The sequence below is a fragment of the Dendrobates tinctorius genome, unplaced genomic scaffold (assembly GCF_039654945.1).
Source record: "Dendrobates tinctorius isolate UK_male_01 unplaced genomic scaffold, ASM3965494v1 ptg000233l, whole genome shotgun sequence".
Lineage (NCBI taxonomy): Eukaryota > Metazoa > Chordata > Amphibia > Anura > Dendrobatidae > Dendrobates > Dendrobates tinctorius.
Window position 1 is genome coordinate 1,046,243 of NW_027361900.1, and position 14,814 is coordinate 1,061,056.

A 14,814-nucleotide genomic window follows, 5' to 3' on the forward strand; every position below is an offset into this window, starting at 1 on the left:
CCTCACTGCCTGTCCTCCATAGTGGGGTCGTATGTATCTATTACAGGAAACAGAAACGTGAGGATTCTTATAAAGAGTCTCAGTGCAGAAGGGGTTAATGTCCCCTGCGCTCAGTAATGGGGAATCTCCACATACCTCCACCTGCAGAGCCGCACTCCACATATATGGCTGCTCTGTGCACAGGACCTGTGATGAGGTCACAGGAGGGGAGGAGTCAGGGGTCACATGATCTCCGGAATGAAGACTAGTGATGGGAAGTTCGACTCCTTTTGGTGATCCGGCTCATTTGGCTCCGCTCACCATAAAGAGCCGGCTCTTTTTTTAAATAGAAATCTGTTTTCCACAGTCATCCTTCGAGGTCTTTGCCTGTACAGTGAGGCCTCATTATACCCCTGTATAAGGATCTAGTGACACAGTGTAGACTGTTATTCAGCATTGCTGTGTCCTCAGATTGTCAGCTCTTGTGATCAGGCCCCTGCTCCTCGCTCCGGTCTCTCCTGTACAGTGAGGCCTCATTATACCCCTGTATAAGGATCTAGTGACGCAGTGTAGACTGTTATTCAGCATTGCTGTGTCCTCAGATTGTCAGCTCTTGTGATCAGGCCCCTGCTCCTCGCTCCGGTCTCTCCTGTACAGTGAGGACTCATTATACCCCTGTATAAGGATCTAGTGACGCAGTGTAGACTGTTATTCAGCATTGCTGTCTCCTCAGATTGTCAGCTCTTGTGATCAGGCCCCTGCTCCTCGCTCCGGTCTCTCCTGTACAGTGAGGCCTCATTATACCCCTGTATAAGGATCTAGTGACGCAGTGTAGACTGTTATTCAGCATTGCTGTCTCCTCAGATTGTCAGCTCTTGTGATCAGGCCCCTGCTCCTCGCTCCGGTCTCTCCTGTACAGTGAGGTCTCATTATACCCCTGTATAAGGATCTAGTGACGCAGTGTAGACTGTTATTCAGCATTGCTGTCTCCTCAGATTGTCAGCTCTTGTGATCAGGCCCCTGCTCCTCGCTCCGGTCTCTCCTGTACAGTGAGGCCTCATTATACCCCTGTATAAGGATCTAGTGACGCAGTGTAGACTGTTATTCAGCATTGCTGTGTCCTCAGATTGTCAGCTCTTGTGATCAGGCCCCTGCTCCTCGCTCCGGTCTCTCCTGTACAGTGAGGCCTCATTATACCCCTGTATAAGGATCTAGTGACACAGTGTAGACTGTTATTCAGCATTGCTGTCTCCTCAGATTGTCAGCTCTTGTGATCAGGCCCCCACTCCTCGCTCCGGTCTCTCCTGTACAGTGAGGCCTCATTATACCCCTGTATAAGGATCTAGTGACGCAGTGTAAACTGTTATTCAGCATTGCTGTGTCCTCAGATTGTCAGCTCTTGTGATCAGGCCCCTGCTCCTCGCTCCGGTCTCTCCTGTACAGTGAGGCCTCATTATACCCCTGTATAAGGATCTAGTGACGCAGTGTATACTGTTATTCAGCATTGCTGTGTCCTCAGATTGTCAGCTCTTGTGATCAGGCCCCTGCTCCTCGCTCCGGTCTCTCCTGTACAGTGAGGCCTCATTATACCCCTGTATAAGGATCTAGTGACGCAGTGTAGACTGTTATTCAGCATTGCTGTGTCCTCAGATTGTCAGCTCTTGTGATCATGCCCCTGCTCCTCGCTCCGGTCTCTCCTGTACAGTGAGGCCTCATTATACCCCTGTATAAGGATCTAGTGACGCAGTGTAGACTGTTATTCAGCATTGCTGTCTCCTCAGATTGTCAGCTCTTGTGATCAGGTCCCTGCTCCTCGCTCCGGTCTCTCCTGTACAGTGAGGCCTCATTATACCCCTGTATAAGGATCTAGTGACGCAGTGTAGACTGTTATTCAGCATTGCTGTCTCCTCAGATTGTCAGCTCTTGTGATCAGGCCTCTGCTCCTCGCTCCGGTCTCTCCTGTACAGTGAGGCCTCATTATACCCCTGTATAAGGATCTAGTGACGCAGTGTAGACTGTTATTCAGCATTGCTGTCTCCTCAGATTGTCAGCTCTTGTGATCAGGCCCCTGCTCCTCGCTCCGGTCTCTCCTGTACAGTGAGGCCTCATTATACCCCTGTATAAGGATCTAGTGACACAGTGTAGACTGTTATTCAGCATTGCTGTGTCCTCAGATTGTCAGCTCTTGTGATCAGGCCCCTGCTCCTCGCTCCGGTCTCTCCTGTACAGTGAGGCCTCATTATACCCCTGTATAAGGATCTAGTGACACAGTGTAGACTGTTATTCAGCATTGCTGTGTCCTCAGATTGTCAGCTCTTGTGATCAGGCCCCCACTCCTCGCTCCGGTCTCTCCTGTACAGTGAGGCCTCATTATACCCCTGTATAAGGATCTAGTGACGCAGTGTAGACTGTTATTCAGCATTGCTGTGTCCTCAGATTGTCAGCTCTTGTGATCAGGCCCCTGCTCCTCGCTCCGGACTCTCCTGTACAGTGAGGTCTCATTATACCCCTGTATAAGGATCTAGTGACGCAGTGTAGACTGTTATTCAGCATTGCTGTGTCCTCAGATTGTCAGCTCTTGTGATCAGGCCCCCACTCCTCGCTCCGCTCTCTCCTGTACAGTGAGGCCTCATTATACCCCTGTATAAGGATCTAGTGACACAGTGTAGACTATTATTCAGCATTGCTGTGTCCTCAGATTGTCAGCTCTTGTGATCAGGCCCCTGCTCCTCGCTCCGGTCTCTCCTGTACAGTGAGGCCTCATTATACCCCTGTATAAGGATCTAGTGACGCAGTGTATACTGTTATTCAGCATTGCTGTGTCCTCAGATTGTCAGCTCTTGTGATCAGGCCCCTGCTCCTCGCTCCGGTCTCTCCTGTACAGTGAGGCCTCATTATACCCCTGTATAAGGATCTAGTGACGCAGTGTAGACTGTTATTCAGCATTGCTGTGTCCTCAGATTGTCAGCTCTTGTGATCATGCCCCTGCTCCTCGCTCCGGTCTCTCCTGTACAGTGAGGCCTCATTATACCCCTGTATAAGGATCTAGTGACGCAGTGTAGACTGTTATTCAGCATTGCTGTCTCCTCAGATTGTCAGCTCTTGTGATCAGGTCCCTGCTCCTCGCTCCGGTCTCTCCTGTACAGTGAGGCCTCATTATACCCCTGTATAAGGATCTAGTGACGCAGTGTAGACTGTTATTCAGCATTGCTGTCTCCTCAGATTGTCAGCTCTTGTGATCAGGCCTCTGCTCCTCGCTCCGGTCTCTCCTGTACAGTGAGGCCTCATTATACCCCTGTATAAGGATCTAGTGACGCAGTGTAGACTGTTATTCAGCATTGCTGTCTCCTCAGATTGTCAGCTCTTGTGTTCAGGCCTCTGCTCCTCGCTCCGGTCTCTCCTGTACAATGAGGCCTCATTATACCCCTGTATAAGGATCTAGTGACGCAGTGTAGACTGTTATTCAGCATTGCTGTTTCCTCAGATTGTCAGCTCTTGTGATCAGGCCTCTGCTCCTCGCTCCGGTCTCTCCTGTACAGTGAGGCCTCATTATACCCCTGTATAAGGATCTAGTGACGCAGTGTAGACTGTTATTCAGCATTGCTGTCTCCTCAGATTGTCAGCTCTTGTGTTCAGGCCTCTGCTCCTCGCTCCGGTCTCTCCTGTACAATGAGGCCTCATTATACCCCTGTATAAGGATCTAGTGACGCAGTGTAGACTGTTATTCAGCATTGCTGTTTCCTCAGATTGTCAGCTCTTGTGATCAGGCCCCTGCTCCTCGCTCCGGTCTCTCCTGTACAGTGAGGCCTCATTATACCCCTGTATAAGGATCTAGTGACACAGTGTAGACTGTTATTCAGCATTGCTGTGTCCTCAGATTGTCAGCTCTTGTGATCAGGCCCCTGCTCCTCGCTCCGGTCTCTCCTGTACAGTGAGGCCTCATTATACCCCTGTATAAGGATCTAGTGACACAGTGTAGACTGTTATTCAGCATTGCTGTGTCCTCAGATTGTCAGCTCTTGTGATCAGGCCCCCACTCCTCGCTCCGGTCTCTCCTGTACAGTGAGGCCTCATTATACCCCTGTATAAGGATCTAGTGACGCAGTGTAGACTGTTATTCAGCATTGCTGTGTCCTCAGATTGTCAGCTCTTGTGATCAGGCCCCTGCTCCTCGCTCCGGTCTCTCCTGTACAGTGAGGTCTCATTATACCCCTGTATAAGGATCTAGTGACGCAGTGTAGACTGTTATTCAGCATTGCTGTGTCCTCAGATTGTCAGCTCTTGTGATCAGGCCCCCACTCCTCGCTCCGCTCTCTCCTGTACAGTGAGGCCTCATTATACCCCTGTATAAGGATCTAGTGACACAGTGTAGACTATTATTCAGCATTGCTGTGTCCTCAGATTGTCAGCTCTTGTGATCAGGCCCCTGCTCCTCGCTCCGGTCTCTCCTGTACAGTGAGGCCTCATTATACCCCTGTATAAGGATCTAGTGACGCAGTGTATACTGTTATTCAGCATTGCTGTGTCCTCAGATTGTCAGCTCTTGTGATCAGGCCCCTGCTCCTCGCTCCGGTCTCTCCTGTACAGTGAGGCCTCATTATACCCCTGTATAAGGATCTAGTGACGCAGTGTAGACTGTTATTCAGCATTGCTGTGTCCTCAGATTGTCAGCTCTTGTGATCATGCCCCTGCTCCTCGCTCCGGTCTCTCCTGTACAGTGAGGCCTCATTATACCCCTGTATAAGGATCTAGTGACGCAGTGTAGACTGTTATTCAGCATTGCTGTCTCCTCAGATTGTCAGCTCTTGTGATCAGGCCTCTGCTCCTCGCTCCGGTCTCTCCTGTACAGTGAGGCCTCATTATACCCCTGTATAAGGATCTAGTGACGCAGTGTAGACTGTTATTCAGCATTGCTGTCTCCTCAGATTGTCAGCTCTTGTGTTCAGGCCTCTGCTCCTCGCTCCGGTCTCTCCTGTACAATGAGGCCTCATTATACCCCTGTATAAGGATCTAGTGACGCAGTGTAGACTGTTATTCAGCATTGCTGTTTCCTCAGATTGTCAGCTCTTGTGATCAGGCCCCTGCTCCTCGCTCCGGTCTCTCCTGTACAGTGAGGCCTCATTATACCCCTGTATAAGGATCTAGTGACACAGTGTAGACTGTTATTCAGCATTGCTGTGTCCTCAGATTGTCAGCTCTTGTGATCAGGCCCCTGCTCCTCGCTCCGGTCTCTCCTGTACAGTGAGGCCTCATTATACCCCTGTATAAGGATCTAGTGACACAGTGTAGACTGTTATTCAGCATTGCTGTGTCCTCAGATTGTCAGCTCTTGTGATCAGGCCCCCACTCCTCGCTCCGGTCTCTCCTGTACAGTGAGGCCTCATTATACCCCTGTATAAGGATCTAGTGACGCAGTGTAGACTGTTATTCAGCATTGCTGTGTCCTCAGATTGTCAGCTCTTGTGATCATGCCCCTGCTCCTCGCTCCGGTCTCTCCTGTACAGTGAGGCCTCATTATACCCCTGTATAAGGATCTAGTGACGCAGTGTAGACTGTTATTCAGCATTGCTGTCTCCTCAGATTGTCAGCTCTTGTGATCAGGTCCCTGCTCCTCGCTCCGGTCTCTCCTGTACAGTGAGGCCTCATTATACCCCTGTATAAGGATCTAGTGACGCAGTGTAGACTGTTATTCAGCATTGCTGTCTCCTCAGATTGTCAGCTCTTGTGATCAGGCCTCTGCTCCTCGCTCCGGTCTCTCCTGTACAGTGAGGCCTCATTATACCCCTGTATAAGGATCTAGTGACGCAGTGTAGACTGTTATTCAGCATTGCTGTCTCCTCAGATTGTCAGCTCTTGTGATCAGGCCCCTGCTCCTCGCTCCGGTCTCTCCTGTACAGTGAGGCCTCATTATACCCCTGTATAAGGATCTAGTGACACAGTGTAGACTGTTATTCAGCATTGCTGTGTCCTCAGATTGTCAGCTCTTGTGATCAGGCCCCTGCTCCTCGCTCCGGTCTCTCCTGTACAGTGAGGCCTCATTATACCCCTGTATAAGGATCTAGTGATGCAGTGTAGACTGTTATTCAGCATTGCTGTGTCCTCAGATTGTCAGCTCTTGTGATCAGGCCCCCACTCCTCGCTCCGGTCTCTCCTGTACAGTGAGGCCTCATTATACCCCTGTATAAGGATCTAGTGACGCAGTGTAGACTGTTATTCAGCATTGCTGTGTCCTCAGATTGTCAGCTCTTGTGATCAGGCCCCTGCTCCTCGCTCCGGACTCTCCTGTACAGTGAGGTCTCATTATACCCCTGTATAAGGATCTAGTGACGCAGTGTAGACTGTTATTCAGCATTGCTGTGTCCTCAGATTGTCAGCTCTTGTGATCAGGCCCCCACTCCTCGCTCCGCTCTCTCCTGTACAGTGAGGCCTCATTATACCCCTGTATAAGGATCTAGTGACACAGTGTAGACTATTATTCAGCATTGCTGTGTCCTCAGATTGTCAGCTCTTGTGATCAGGCCCCTGCTCCTCGCTCCGGTCTCTCCTGTACAGTGAGGCCTCATTATACCCCTGTATAAGGATCTAGTGACGCAGTGTATACTGTTATTCAGCATTGCTGTGTCCTCAGATTGTCAGCTCTTGTGATCAGGCCCCTGCTCCTCGCTCCGGTCTCTCCTGTACAGTGAGGCCTCATTATACCCCTGTATAAGGATCTAGTGACGCAGTGTAGACTGTTATTCAGCATTGCTGTGTCCTCAGATTGTCAGCTCTTGTGATCATGCCCCTGCTCCTCGCTCCGGTCTCTCCTGTACAGTGAGGCCTCATTATACCCCTGTATAAGGATCTAGTGACGCAGTGTAGACTGTTATTCAGCATTGCTGTCTCCTCAGATTGTCAGCTCTTGTGATCAGGTCCCTGCTCCTCGCTCCGGTCTCTCCTGTACAGTGAGGCCTCATTATACCCCTGTATAAGGATCTAGTGACGCAGTGTAGACTGTTATTCAGCATTGCTGTCTCCTCAGATTGTCAGCTCTTGTGATCAGGCCTCTGCTCCTCGCTCCGGTCTCTCCTGTACAGTGAGGCCTCATTATACCCCTGTATAAGGATCTAGTGACGCAGTGTAGACTGTTATTCAGCATTGCTGTCTCCTCAGATTGTCAGCTCTTGTGTTCAGGCCTCTGCTCCTCGCTCCGGTCTCTCCTGTACAATGAGGCCTCATTATACCCCTGTATAAGGATCTAGTGACGCAGTGTAGACTGTTATTCAGCATTGCTGTTTCCTCAGATTGTCAGCTCTTGTGATCAGGCCCCTGCTCCTCGCTCCGGTCTCTCCTGTACAGTGAGGCCTCATTATACCCCTGTATAAGGATCTAGTGACACAGTGTAGACTGTTATTCAGCATTGCTGTGTCCTCAGATTGTCAGCTCTTGTGATCAGGCCCCTGCTCCTCGCTCCGGTCTCTCCTGTACAGTGAGGCCTCATTATACCCCTGTATAAGGATCTAGTGACACAGTGTAGACTGTTATTCAGCATTGCTGTGTCCTCAGATTGTCAGCTCTTGTGATCAGGCCCCCACTCCTCGCTCCGGTCTCTCCTGTACAGTGAGGCCTCATTATACCCCTGTATAAGGATCTAGTGACGCAGTGTAGACTGTTATTCAGCATTGCTGTGTCCTCAGATTGTCAGCTCTTGTGATCAGGCCCCTGCTCCTCGCTCCGGTCTCTCCTGTACAGTGAGGTCTCATTATACCCCTGTATAAGGATCTAGTGACGCAGTGTAGACTGTTATTCAGCATTGCTGTGTCCTCAGATTGTCAGCTCTTGTGATCAGGCCCCCACTCCTCGCTCCGCTCTCTCCTGTACAGTGAGGCCTCATTATACCCCTGTATAAGGATCTAGTGACACAGTGTAGACTATTATTCAGCATTGCTGTGTCCTCAGATTGTCAGCTCTTGTGATCAGGCCCCTGCTCCTCGCTCCGGTCTCTCCTGTACAGTGAGGCCTCATTATACCCCTGTATAAGGATCTAGTGACGCAGTGTATACTGTTATTCAGCATTGCTGTGTCCTCAGATTGTCAGCTCTTGTGATCAGGCCCCTGCTCCTCGCTCCGGTCTCTCCTGTACAGTGAGGCCTCATTATACCCCTGTATAAGGATCTAGTGACGCAGTGTAGACTGTTATTCAGCATTGCTGTGTCCTCAGATTGTCAGCTCTTGTGATCATGCCCCTGCTCCTCGCTCCGGTCTCTCCTGTACAGTGAGGCCTCATTATACCCCTGTATAAGGATCTAGTGACGCAGTGTAGACTGTTATTCAGCATTGCTGTCTCCTCAGATTGTCAGCTCTTGTGATCAGGCCTCTGCTCCTCGCTCCGGTCTCTCCTGTACAGTGAGGCCTCATTATACCCCTGTATAAGGATCTAGTGACGCAGTGTAGACTGTTATTCAGCATTGCTGTCTCCTCAGATTGTCAGCTCTTGTGTTCAGGCCTCTGCTCCTCGCTCCGGTCTCTCCTGTACAATGAGGCCTCATTATACCCCTGTATAAGGATCTAGTGACGCAGTGTAGACTGTTATTCAGCATTGCTGTTTCCTCAGATTGTCAGCTCTTGTGATCAGGCCCCTGCTCCTCGCTCCGGTCTCTCCTGTACAGTGAGGCCTCATTATACCCCTGTATAAGGATCTAGTGACACAGTGTAGACTGTTATTCAGCATTGCTGTGTCCTCAGATTGTCAGCTCTTGTGATCAGGCCCCTGCTCCTCGCTCCGGTCTCTCCTGTACAGTGAGGCCTCATTATACCCCTGTATAAGGATCTAGTGACACAGTGTAGACTGTTATTCAGCATTGCTGTGTCCTCAGATTGTCAGCTCTTGTGATCAGGCCCCCACTCCTCGCTCCGGTCTCTCCTGTACAGTGAGGCCTCATTATACCCCTGTATAAGGATCTAGTGACGCAGTGTAGACTGTTATTCAGCATTGCTGTGTCCTCAGATTGTCAGCTCTTGTGATCAGGCCCCTGCTCCTCGCTCCGGTCTCTCCTGTACAGTGAGGTCTCATTATACCCCTGTATAAGGATCTAGTGACGCAGTGTAGACTGTTATTCAGCATTGCTGTGTCCTCAGATTGTCAGCTCTTGTGATCAGGCCCCCACTCCTCGCTCCGCTCTCTCCTGTACAGTGAGGCCTCATTATACCCCTGTATAAGGATCTAGTGACACAGTGTAGACTATTATTCAGCATTGCTGTGTCCTCAGATTGTCAGCTCTTGTGATCAGGCCCCTGCTCCTCGCTCCGGTCTCTCCTGTACAGTGAGGCCTCATTATACCCCTGTATAAGGATCTAGTGACGCAGTGTATACTGTTATTCAGCATTGCTGTGTCCTCAGATTGTCAGCTCTTGTGATCAGGCCCCTGCTCCTCGCTCCGGTCTCTCCTGTACAGTGAGGCCTCATTATACCCCTGTATAAGGATCTAGTGACGCAGTGTAGACTGTTATTCAGCATTGCTGTGTCCTCAGATTGTCAGCTCTTGTGATCATGCCCCTGCTCCTCGCTCCGGTCTCTCCTGTACAGTGAGGCCTCATTATACCCCTGTATAAGGATCTAGTGACGCAGTGTAGACTGTTATTCAGCATTGCTGTCTCCTCAGATTGTCAGCTCTTGTGATCAGGTCCCTGCTCCTCGCTCCGGTCTCTCCTGTACAGTGAGGCCTCATTATACCCCTGTATAAGGATCTAGTGACGCAGTGTAGACTGTTATTCAGCATTGCTGTCTCCTCAGATTGTCAGCTCTTGTGATCAGGCCTCTGCTCCTCGCTCCGGTCTCTCCTGTACAGTGAGGCCTCATTATACCCCTGTATAAGGATCTAGTGACGCAGTGTAGACTGTTATTCAGCATTGCTGTCTCCTCAGATTGTCAGCTCTTGTGATCAGGCCCCTGCTCCTCGCTCCGGTCTCTCCTGTACAGTGAGGCCTCATTATACCCCTGTATAAGGATCTAGTGACGCAGTGTAGACTGTTATTCAGCATTGCTGTCTCCTCAGATTGTCAGCTCTTGTGATCAGGCCCCGACTCCTCGCTCCGGTCTCTCCTGTACAGTGAGGCCTCATTATACCCCTGTATAGGGATCTAGTGACGCAGTGTAGACTGTTATTCAGCATTGCTGTGTCCTCAGATTGTCAGCTCTTGTGATCAGGCCTCTGCTCCTCGCTCCGGTCTCTCCTGTACAGTGAGGCCTCATTATACACCTGTATAAGGCTCTAGTGACGCAGTGTAGACTGTTATTCAGCATTGCTGTCTCCTCAGATTGTCAGCTCTTGTGATCAGGCCCCGACTCCTCGCGCCGGTCTCTCCTGTACAGTGAGGCCTCATTATACCCCTGTATAAGGATCTAGTGACGCAGTGTAGACTGTTATTCAGCATTGCTGTGTCCTCAGATTGTCAGCTCTTGTGATCAGGCCCCTGCTCCTCGCTGCGGTCTCTCCTGTACAGTGAGGGCCTCATTATACCCCTGTATAAGGATCTAGTGACGCAGTGTAGACTGTTATTCAGCATTGCTGTCTCCTCAGATTGTCAGCTCTTGTGATCAGGCCCCGACTCCTCGCTCCGGTCTCTCCTGTACAGTGAGGCCTCATTATACCCCTGTATAAGGATCTAGTGACGCAGTGTAGACTGTTATTCAGCATTGCTGTGTCCTCAGATTGTCAGCTCTTGTGATCAGGCCCCTGCTCCTCGCTCCGGTCTCTCCTGTACAGTGAGGACTCATTATACACCTGTATAAGGCTCTAGTGACGCAGTGTAGACTGTTATTCAGCATTGCTGTCTCCTCAGATTGTCAGCTCTTGTGATCAGGCCCCGACTCCTCGCTCCGGTCTCTCCTGTACAGTGAGGCCTCATTATACCCCTGTATAAGGATCTAGTGACGCAGTGTAGACTGTTATAGAGCATTGCTGTCTCCTCAGATTGTCAGCTCTTGTGATCAGGCCCCTGCTCCTCGCTCCGGTCTCTCCTGTACAGTGAGGACTCATTATACACCTGTATAAGGCTCTAGTGACGCAGTGTAGACTGTTATTCAGCATTGCTGTCTCCTCAGATTGTCAGCTCTTGTGATCAGGCCCCTGCTCCTCGCTCCGGTCTCTCCTGTACAGTGAGGCCTCATTATACCCCTGTATAAGGATCTAGTGACGCAGTGTAGACTGTTATTCAGCATTGCTGTCTCCTCAGATTGTCAGCTCTTGTGATCAGGCCCCTGCTCCTCGCTCCGGTCTCCCCTGTACAGTGAGGCCTCATTATACCCCTGTATAAGGATCTAGTGACGCAGTGTAGACTGTTATTCAGCATTGCTGTTTCCTCAGATTGTCAACCCTTGTGATCAGGCCTCGGCTCCTCGCTCCGGTCTCTCCTGTACAGTGAGGCCTCATTATACCCCTGTATAAGGATCTAGTGACGCAGTGTAGACTGTTATTCAGCATTGCTGTCTACTCAGATTGTCAGCTCTTGTGATCAGGCCCCTGTTCCTCGCTCCGCTCTCTCCTGTACAGTGAGGCCTCATTATACCCCTGTATAAGGATCTAGTGACGCAGTGTAGACTGTTATTCAGCATTGCTGTGTCCTCAGATTGTCAGCTCTTGTGATCAGGCCCCTGCTCATCGCTCCGGTCTCTCCTGTACAGTGAGGCCTCATTATACCGCTGTATAAGGATCTAGTGACGCAGTGTAGACTGTTATTCAGCATTGCTGTGTCCTCAGATTGTCAGCTCTTGTGATCAGGCCCCTGCTCCTCGCTCCGGTCTCTCCTGTACAGTGAGGCCTCATTATACCGCTGTATAAGGATCTAGTGACGCAGTGTAGACTGTTATTCAGCATTGCTGTTTCCTCAGATTGTCAGCTCTTGTGATCAGGCCCCCGCTCCTCGCTCCGGTCTCTCTTGTACAGTGAGGCCTCATTATACTCCTGTATAAGGATCTAGTGACGCAGTGTAGACTGTTATTCAGCATTGCTGTCTCCTCAGATTGTCAGCTCTTGTGATCAGGCCCCTGCTCCTCGCTCCGGTCTCTCCTGTACAGTGAGGCCTCATTATACCCCTGTATAAGGATCTAGTGACGCAGTGTAGACTTATTCAGCATTGCTGTCTCCTCAGATTGTCAGCTCTTGTGATCAGGCCTCTGCTCCTCGCTCCGGTCTCTCCTGTACAGTGAGGCCTCATTATACCGCTGTATAAGGATCTAGTGACGCAGTGTAGACTGTTATTCAGCATTGCTGTTTCCTCAGATTGTCAGCTCTTGTGATCAGGCCCCTGCTCCTCGCTCCGGTCTCTACTGTACAGTGAGGCCTCATTATACCCCTGTATAAGGATCTAGTGACGCAGTGTAGACTGTTATTCAGCATTGCTGTTTCCTCAGATTGTCAGCTCTTGTGATCAGTCCCCCGCTCCTCGCTCCGGTCTCTCTTGTACAGTGAGGCCTCATTATACCCCTGTATAAGGATCTAGTGACGCAGTGTAGACTGTTATTCAGCATTGCTGTTTCCTCAGATTGTCAACCCTTGTGATCAGGCCTCGGCTCCTCGCTCCGGTCTCTCCTGTACAGTGAGGCCTCATTATACCCCTGTATAAGGATCTAGTGACGCAGTGTAGACTGTTATTCAGCATTGCTGTCTCCTCAGATTGTCAGCTCTTGTGATCAGGCCTCTGCTCCTCGCTCCGGTCTCTCCTGTACAGTGAGGCCTCATTATACCGCTGTATAAGGATCTAGTGACGCAGTGTAGACTGTTATTCAGCATTGCTGTTTCCTCAGATTGTCAGCTCTTGTGATCAGGCCCCTGCTCCTCGCTCCGGTCTCTACTGTACAGTGAGGCCTCATTATACCCCTGTATAAGGATCTAGTGACGCAGTGTAGACTGTTATTCAGCATTGCTGTTTCCTCAGATTGTCAGCTCTTGTGATCAGGCCCCCGCTCCTCGCTCCGGTCTCTCTTGTACAGTGAGGCCTCATTATACCCCTGTATAAGGATCTAGTGACGCAGTGTAGACTGTTATTCAGCATTGCTGTTTCCTCAGATTGTCAGCCCTTGTGATCAGGCCCCTGCTCCTCGCTCCGGTCTCTCCTGTACAGTGAGGCCTCATTATACCCCTGTATATGGATCTAGTGACGCAGTGTAGACTGTTATTCAGCATTGCTGTTTCCTCAGATTGTCAGCTCTTGTGATCAGGCGCCTGCTCCTAGCTCCGGTCTCTCCTGTACAGTGAGGCCTCATTATACCACTGTATAAGGATCTAGTGACGCAGTGTAGACTGTTATTCAGCATTGCTGTTTCCTCAGATTGTCAGTCCTTGTGATCAGGCCCCTGCTCTTCGCTCCGGTCTCTCTTGTACAGTGAGGCCTCATTATACCCCTGTATAAGGATCTAGTGACGCAGTGTAGACTGTTATTCAGCATTGCTGTTTCCTCAGATTGTCAGCCCTTGTGATCAGGCCCCTGCTCCTCGCTCCGGTCTCTACTGTACAGTGAGGCCTCATTATACCCCTGTATAAGGATCTAGTGACGCAGTGTAGACTGTTATTCAGCATTGCTGTTTCCTCAGATTGTCAGCTCTTGTGATCAGTCCCCCGCTCCTCGCTCCGGTCTCTCTTGTACAGTGAGGCCTCATTATACCCCTGTATAAGGATCTAGTGACGCAGTGTAGACTGTTATTCAGCATTGCTGTTTCCTCAGATTGTCAACCCTTGTGATCAGGCCTCGGCTCCTCGCTCCGGTCTCTCCTGTACAGTGAGGCCTCATTATACCCCTGTATAAGGATCTAGTGACGCAGTGTAGACTGTTATTCAGCATTGCTGTCTCCTCAGATTGTCAGCTCTTGTGATCAGGCCTCTGCTCCTCGCTCCGGTCTCTCCTGTACAGTGAGGCCTCATTATACCGCTGTATAAGGATCTAGTGACGCAGTGTAGACTGTTATTCAGCATTGCTGTTTCCTCAGATTGTCAGCTCTTGTGATCAGGCCCCTGCTCCTCGCTCCGGTCTCTACTGTACAGTGAGGCCTCATTATACCCCTGTATAAGGATCTAGTGACGCAGTGTAGACTGTTATTCAGCATTGCTGTTTCCTCAGATTGTCAGCTCTTGTGATCAGGCCCCCGCTCCTCGCTCCGGTCTCTCTTGTACAGTGAGGCCTCATTATACCCCTGTATAAGGATCTAGTGACGCAGTGTAGACTGTTATTCAGCATTGCTGTTTCCTCAGATTGTCAACCCTTGTGATCAGGCCTCGGCTACTCGCTCCGGTCTCTCCTGTACAGTGAGGCCTCATTATACCCCTGTATAAGGATCTAGTGACGCAGTGTAGACTGTTATTCAGCATTGCTGTTTCCTCAGATTGTCAGCCCTTGTGATCAGGCCCCCGCTCCTCGCTCCGGTCTCTCTTGTACAGTGAGGCCTCATTATACACCTGTATAAGGATCTAGTGAAGCAGTGTAGACTGTTGTTCAGCATTGCTGTTTCCTCAGATTGTCAGCCCTTGTGATCAGGCCTCGGCTCCTCGCTCCGGTCTCTCCTGTACAGTGAGGCCTCATTATACTCCTGTATAAGGATCTAGTGACACAGTGTAGACTGTTATTCAGCATTGCTGTTTCCTCAGATTGTCAGCCCTTGTGATCAGGCCTCGGCTCCTCGCTCCGGTCTCTCCTGTACAGTGAGGCCTCATTATACCCCTGTATAAGGATCTAGTGACACAGTGTAGACTGTTATTCAGCATTGCTGTTTCCTCAGATTGTCAGCCCTTGTGATTAGGCCCCTGCTCCTCGCTCCGGTCTCTCCTGTACAGTGAGGCCTCATTATACCCCTGTATATGGATC